The following is an 8,579-nucleotide window of genomic DNA, read 5'->3' on the forward strand; positions in this document are numbered from 1 at the left end:
CTCAGTCAGTTAAGCATCCAACTCTTGATTTTGGCTCAGGTCATGATCTCAGGGTCTGTGAGATAAAGCTCCACATAGGGCTCCACACTCAGCTGGGAATCTGCTTGAGATTCTTTCCTCTTCCCTCCTCCCCCGACTCACTCATGTTCAGGCAGTCTCAAATAAATACGTAAATCTTTTTTTAAAAGCTTGCTATAGCCAATGTAAAAAAAGTTACTGCTTGGGTACTCTTCTAGGATTTTTATGGTTTCAGGTCTCATATTCATATTTTTTTAATTTTTTATTTTTTATCAACATATATTTTTATCTCCAGGGGTACAGGTCTGTGAATCACCAGGTTTACACACTTCACAGCACTCACCAAAGCACATACCCTCCCCAATGTCCATAATCCACCCCCTTCTCCCAAACCCCCTCCCCCCAGCAACCCTCAGTTTGTTTTGTGAGATTAAGAGTCACTTATGGTTTGTCTCCCTCCCATTCCCATCTTGCTTCATTTATTCTTCTCCTACCCACTTAAGCCCTCATGTTGCATCACCACTTCCTCATATCAGGGAGATCATATGATAGTTTTCTTTCTCTGCTTGACTTATTTCGCTAAGCATGATATGCTCTAGTGTATTAAAAATATGAATATGATGCTAATGTTGTTTCATCTTATGGTGAAACAACATTAGCATCATATTCATATTTTTAATACATCTTGAGTTTATTTTTGTGTGTGGTGTTAAAAAGCAGTCCAGTTTCATTCTCTTGCATATAGCTGTCCAGTTTTCCCAATACTACTTATTAGACTATTTTTTTCCCATTTGATATTCTTGAATCCTTTATCATAGATTAATTGACCATTAAGTGTGGGTTTATTTCTGGGCTGTCTATTCTGTTCTATTGATCTATGTGTCATTTTTGTGCCAGTACCATACTGTACTGATTACTATAGCTTCGTAGTTTATCTTGAAATCTGGAATTATGATGCCTCCTGCTTTGTTTGTTTCTCAAAATATCTTTGGCTATTCAGGGTCTTTTGTGGTTCCATACAAATTTTAGTATTACTTGTTCTAGTTTTGTGAAAAATGTTGGTATTTTGGTAGGGATTGCATTGACTCTGCAGATTGCTTTGGGTGGCATAGACATTTTAAGAATATCAATTCTTCCAATTCAAGAACTGGGAATAGCTTTCTGTTTTTTAGTGTTATCTTCAATTCCTTTCATTAGTGTTTTATAGTTTTCAGATTATAGGACTTTCACTTCTTTGGTTAAAATTATTCCTAAGTATTTTATTATTTTCAATGCAATTGCAATTGGTGTTTTCTTAATTTCTCTTTGTGATAGTTAGTTATTAGTGTTCATTGAAAGAGGAATAGAAGAGGAAGATGTGATATGTATGTGTGTATATACACATATACACATGTGTATGCACATGTATACTTACATTTACACTATATATATGTATGGTGTATATATGTACACACACATTTACACAACAGAACATTATGCAGCCATAAAAAAGGATGAGATTGTGCCATTTGAGACAACATGGATGGACCTAGAGGGTATTATGCTAAGTGAAATAACTTAGACTGAGAAAGAGAAATACCATATGATTTCACTCATATGAGCAATCTTTAAAAAAATCAATAAACAAACTAAAATCAGAATCAGAATTATAAATACAGAATACAAGCGGATGGTTGCCAGAGGGGATGGGGTGGGGGGGTGGGCAGAATGGGTGAAGAGGAGTGGGAAATACAGGTTTCTAGTTATGGAATGAATAAGTCATGGGAATAAAAGGCACAGTATAAGGAATATTGTTATGATAATACCAATGTATGGTGACAGATGATAACTACATATAGTGAACATCACATAATGTATAAGCTTGTAAACTCACTGTTGTATACCTGAAACTAATGTAATATTGTGTGTTATGTATACTTAAATTTAAAAAGAAAGTTTTAAAAAGATGCAAAGTCAAATTTCCCCCACCTTCTGACATCACCCAATCCAGAATAAATCCTAGTTTGCTTAAATTCTTTACCTTAATCACATAATACAAACAATATAATAATAATAATGCAATGTAACAATGTAATAATTCCTTTTGAACATCCATTATATGGGGGTGCCCAAGACCACCCCTAAATTCAAAGATTCACAATTGACCACAGGACTCAGCATATAGTCATACTGATAGCCAAGATTTATTATGATAAAAGGATACAAAAAAAAATAAGCAAAATGAAAAGGCCCATGGGTTAAGGCCACAAGAAACCAGGTGCAAGCTTCCAAGAGTCTTCTCTAAGAGATATCACACTACACACATTGCCTAAGCATTGAGTTGTGACAATACCTGTGAAGTGCTGTCTACCAGGAATTTCATTAAAGACTGAGTGCCCAAGGTTCTTACTGGGGCTGGCTACATAGGCCCCCAATATGTCTTCCAACCAGGGGAATTTCTGCCCCAGGGTTTCCAGTTTGGTCCAATTAATTCCGGATAGGCCTGGATTTTTTTTTTTTTTTTTTTTTTAGAGAGACTGCTAGATGGTAATAAGTTCCAAAGAGTTTTGCTTGCCTATGTCACCAGATCATCTGCTTTGTGAATGTGGGTGATATCTGGAGGCTCTCTGCATGGGAAGTACAACAGGACAACCCCTGCTATCTGTTAATCAGCATGGTTTGATGTGATCTTAGGGCCAGTAGTCAGTTTGAATTCAAAGCACTCTCAGAAGCCTGAAACATAACACTGGTACTTTTACTGGGGAGAAGGGGAAAGCTTCCAGTTGTTCTGAAAAATGAAGGTCTTTAATGCCTTACCACCCCTGCTCCATACCTCCCAAAAACAGTGCTTGGTTTGTTTGTTTGTTTGTTTGTTTTTCCTCAGTTGTTACAAAATCAATTTGTCTTATTCAGTGATTGAAATTTTTGATTTTCTGGGGTTTTTTTTTTGTCTCATCCAGACCACTCACTTAAATTAGTTTTATAAAAGAGGGACCAAAGCATTTTCACAGAAAAATAATTTTATATGACTTAACAAAAATCATGTTCTAACCAAATTCTCCATTTTCAAAAATTTTCAAAATGTGTTTATATAACCCTTACTCATTTTGTTCTAATCCTTTATCCAGTGAGAACTTACAAAAAAATGCCATTCTGGAGATATCTGTATTTATTAAAGTATCTTATTGAGGTGTACTAGGAGAAAGGGGAAGGAAGTACAGTCAGGCTATCAGTCTATTGTTGCAAAGTGCAACTAGTCCAGAGAGCCAAACACAGCAAATCAACAGCATCCAGTCATCTCCAAAAATGGGTCAGGTGTCCAGTTTATCATGACTAGCTAGAGTAGTCCTATGCTGTACCTCCTCCAACTTGGAGCTTTCAGCTAGAATCACAAATTAAGAATACAATTATTATCTGTGTGTGTGTGTGTGTGTGTGTGTGTGTGTGTGTGTGTATGACAAGAACATATCCCAATAAAGTGGTTTCTTTAAAAAGATACAATTGGGCTCTATATGAGAAATAAAGAGCCATTCAACCGCTCAATTTTAGAAGGTCCCATTATAGAATAAGCCCTTTTCCATGGGCATCTGTATGTGACCCAGATGGTCCAGCCAATATCCAGAATATGTTCAGTTTATGACCCCATGGAGGGGTGTCCTAAATCTGAAGCTCTCTCAGAGTCTGTGTTCTGCTTACTGAACACAGAGCATAGTTAATGTTGGGGCTAACACTGTTCACAGCAAACAATATAAAGGTTTCAGATTAGAGTCGGGTACAGGCAATCACCACCTGTGAACTCAGAACTTGAACCAAGCAAGAAGCATTTCTTAGGCATTAGAAAAGATAATATATTGTAAAGCCACACGATTGTGTTCCAAGTTCAAGGGACGCAAGGTTTTCCTAAGCCCTTTTTATCTTGTCAGTTTTAGAGTCTAACTTCACCTCCACAAAAATATGCACATCAAGACAAAATGCAATACTTCTAATGGTTAGACATTTGGTTTCAACAAGGGCTCATTAGCAGATTAAAAACTTTTATTTTTTCAAGTTTTTATTTATGGCGTGCCTGGGTAGCCCAGTCAGTTAAGCATAGGAGTCTTGATTTCGGCTTAGGTCATGATCACAGGGTCGTGAGATTGAGCCCCATATCAGGCCCCACCCTGGAGCCTGCTTAAGATTCTCTCTCTTCCTGTGCCCCTCCCCCACACCCACCCCAGCTCTCTCTCTGTAAATAAATAAATAAATAAATAAATTCCAGTTATTTAACATAGAGTGTAATATTAGCTTCAGGTTTGGAATGTATTGAGTCATCACTTACATGCAATACCCAGTGCTCATCATAAGTGCCCTCCTTAATCCCCATCGCCAATTTCACACAACCCCCACCAAAATCTCCTTCAGTAACCACCAGTTTGAGTTAGAGTTATAGTTAAGGGTTTATTTATTGGTTTGCCTCTCTTTCCCCCACACCATGTTCGTTTGTTTCCTAAATGCCAAATATGAGTGAAATTGTATAATATTTGTCTTTCTCTAACTTATTTTGTGTAACATAATACTGTCTATCTCCACCCATGTTGTTGTAAGTGGCAAGATTTCATTCTTTTTGATGGCAAGTAATAGTCCATGGTGTGTGTGTTTATACATATGTATTATGTATGTATATGTGTGTGTGTGTGTGTGTGTATATATATATATATATATATATATATATTACATCTTTATCCATTTATCAGTTGATAAGCATTTGGACTCTTTCCATAAATGTACTATTGTTGATAATGTTGCTATAAACATCAGGGTGTATGTATCCTTTGAATTCATATTTTTGTATTCTTTGGGTAAATACTTAGTAGTGCAATTGCTGGAGAATGGGGTAGTTGTGTTTTTGACCTTTGGGAAACCTCCAAACTGTTTCCCGGAGTGGCTGCACAAATTTGCATTACCATCAACAGTGTAAGAGGCTTGCCTTTTCTCCACATCCTTGCCAACATCTGTTGTTTCTTGCGCCATTACTTTTAGCCATTCTGGGAGGTATGAGGTGATATCTCATTGTTGTTTTGATGTGTATTTCCCTGATTATGAGTGATGCTGAGCTTCTTTGCATGTGTCTGTTAGACATCTCTATGCCTTCTTTGGCAAAATGTCTATTCATATCTTCTGCTCATTTTTTAATGTTTTTAAGATTTATTTATTTGAGAGACAGAGAGTGTGTGTACAGGAGGAAGGCAGAGGGAGAGGAGGTGTAATACTCAAGCAAAGTCAACCACTGAACATGGAGCCTGACTTGGGGCTTAGTCCCAGGACCCTGAGATTATGACCTGAGACAAAATCAAGAGTTGGACACTTAACTGACCGAGTCACTAGGCATTCCTCTTCTGTTCATTTTCAATTGGATTATTTCTTTCTTGGATGTTGAGTTTTTTAATATTTTATTTATTTACTTGACAGAGAGAGAGAGAGGGAGAGAGAGAGAGAACAAGCAGAGGGAGCAGCAGAGGGCGAGGGAGAGGAAGGCTCTCTGCTATGCAGGGAGCCCAATGAGGGGCTCGATCCCAGAACCCTGGGATCATGACCTGAGCTGAAGACAGACATTTAACTGACTGAGCCACCCAATTGTCCTTTGGATGCTGAGTTTTTAAGTTCTTTATATATTTTGGATACTAACCCTTTATCAGATATGTCATTTGCAAATACCTTCTCCCATTCTGAAGGTTGCCCTTTTGTTTTGTTGACTGTTTCCTTCACTGTGAGAAGTTTTTTACCTTGATGAAATCCCAATTATTCATTTTTGCTTTTGTTTCCCTTGTCCCAGGCAACATATCTAGTAAGAAGTTATTACAGCTGATGTAAAATAGATTTTTGCTTATGTTCTCCTCCACAATTTTGATGGTTCCTTGTCTTACATTTAGGTCATTCATCAATTCTGAATTTATTTTTGTGTATGGTGTTACAAAATAATCCAGTTTCATTCTTCTGCCTGTTGCTGTCCAATTTCCCCAACACCATTTGTTGAAGAGACAGCCTTTTTTCCATTCGATATTCTTTCCTCCTTTGTCGAAGATTACTTGACCATGGAGTTGTGAGTTCATTTATGGGTTTTCTATTCTGTTCCATTCATCTATGTGTCTATTTGCGCCAGTACCATACTGTTTTTTTTTTAAAGATTTATTTATTTATTTATTTGACAGAGAGAAATTATAAGTACACTGAGAGGCAGGGAGAGAGAGAGAGAGAGAGAGAGAAGGAAGCAGGCTCCCTGCTGAGCAGAGAGCCCGATGTGGGACTCGATCCCAGGACCCTGAGATCATGACCTGAGCCGAAGGCAGCGGCTTAACCCACTGAGCCACCCAGGCGCCCCCATACTGTTTTGATCACTACAGCTTTGTAATATAACTTGAAGTCCACAATTGTGTTACCTCCAGCTTTGCTTTTCTTTCTCAAGTTTGCTTTGGTTCCACACAAATCTTTGGATTTGTACTTGTTCTGTGAAAAATACTGTTGGTATTTTAATAGAGATTGCATTGAATACATAGATTGCTTTGGGTAGTACAGACATTTTAACAATATTTGTTCTTCCAATCCATGAACATTGCATGCTTTTCCATTTCTATGTGTCATCTTCAATTTCTTTCATCACTGTTTGATAGTTTTCAGAATACAGGTCTTTCACTCCTTTGGTTTCCACCCTACTCTTCCTACCCCCTCCCCTCCAGAAACCCTCAGTTTATTTCCTGAGATTAAGAGTCTTTTATGATTCATCTTCTTCCCCGATCCCATCTTGTTTCATTTTCCCCTCCCTTCCCCCCACGAACCCCTGTGCTGCCTCTCAAATTCCTCATATCAGAGAGATCATATGATCTCTGACTTATTTTGCTTAGCATAATTCCCTCTAGTCCATCCATCCATGTCATAGCAAATAGCAAGATTTGGGGGTGGGGGGGTGATGGCTGCATAGTATTCCATTGTATGTATGTTTACACACACACACACACACACACACACACACACACACACACACACACACACACATCTTCTTTATCCATTCATCTGTTGATGGATATCTAGGCTATTTCCATAGTTTGGCTATTGTGGACATTGCTGCTATAAACATGCCAGGTGCATGTGCTCCTTTGGATCACCACATTTTTATCTTTGGGGTAGATACCCAGTAATGCAACTGCTGGGCCATAGGATAGCCCTATTTTCAACTTTTTGAGGAACCTCCATACTGTTTTCCAGAGAGGCTGTACCAGCTTGCATTCCAACCAATAATATAGGAGGGTTCCCCTTTCTCTGCATCCTTGCCAACACCTTTTATTTCCTGACGGGTTGATTTTAGCCATTCTAACTGGTTTGAGGTGGTATCTCACTGTGGTTTTGATTTGTATTTCCCTGATGTTGAGTGATGCTGAGCACTTTTTCATGTGTCTGTTGACCATTTGGATGTCTTCTTTGCAGAAATGTCTGTTCATATCTTCTGCCCATTTCTTGATTGGATTATTTCTTCTTTGGGTGTTGAGTTTCATAAGTTCTTATAGATTTTGGATACTAGCCCTTTATCTGATATATCACTTGCAAATATCTTCTCCCATTCTGTCAGTTGTCTTTGGTTTTGTTGACTGTTTCCTTTATTGTGCAAAAGTTTTTTATCTGAAGTCCTGATAGTTCATTTTTCCCCTTGCTTCCCTTGCCTTTGGTGATGTTTCTAGAAAGAAGCTACTGCGGCTGAGGTCAAAGAGGTTGCAGCCTGTGTTCTCCTCAAGGATTTTGATGGATTACTGTCTCACATTGAGGTCTTTCATCCATTTTGAAGACTCAAATTTTTGTGTGTGGTGTAAGAAAATGGTCCAATTTCATTCTTCTGCATGTGGCTATCCAATTTTCTCCGCACCATTTGTTGAAGAGACTGTCTTTTTTCCATTGGACTTTCTTTCCTGCTTTGTCAAAGATTAGTTGCCCGTAGAGTTAAGGGTCCATTTCTGGGCTCTCTATTCTGTTCCATTGATCTATGTGTCTGTTTTCATGCCAGTACCATACTCTTCATAATTACAGCTTTGTAATAGAGCCTGAAGTCTGGAATTGTGGTGACACCAATTTTGGTTTCCTTTTTTCAATATTCCTCAGACTATTCAGGATTTTTTCGGGTTCCATACAAATTTTAGGATTATTTGTTCCAGCTCTGTGAAAAATGTTGGTGGTATTTTGATAGGGATTGCATTAAATGTGTAGATTCCTCTTAGTAGCATAGACATTTTCACAATATCTGTTCTTCCAATCCATGAGCATGGAACATTTTTCCATTTCTCTATGTTTTCCTCAATTTCTTTCCCGAGTACTTAATAGTTTTCTGAGTACAGGTTCTTTGCCTCTTCGATTAGATTTTCTTTGATTTCCTCGTTGACACATTCATTGTTTAGTAGTATGTTGTTTAACCTCCATATTATTTGTGGGCTTTCCAAGTTATTTCTTGTGGTTGACTTCAAGTTTCATAGCATTGTGGTCAGAAAACATACATGGTATGATCTCAATCCTTTCATACTTGTTGAGAGCTCATCTGTAACCTAGTATGTGATTTGTTCTGG

The sequence above is a fragment of the Mustela lutreola genome, chromosome X (assembly GCF_030435805.1).
Source record: "Mustela lutreola isolate mMusLut2 chromosome X, mMusLut2.pri, whole genome shotgun sequence".
Taxonomy (NCBI): Eukaryota; Metazoa; Chordata; class Mammalia; order Carnivora; family Mustelidae; genus Mustela; species Mustela lutreola.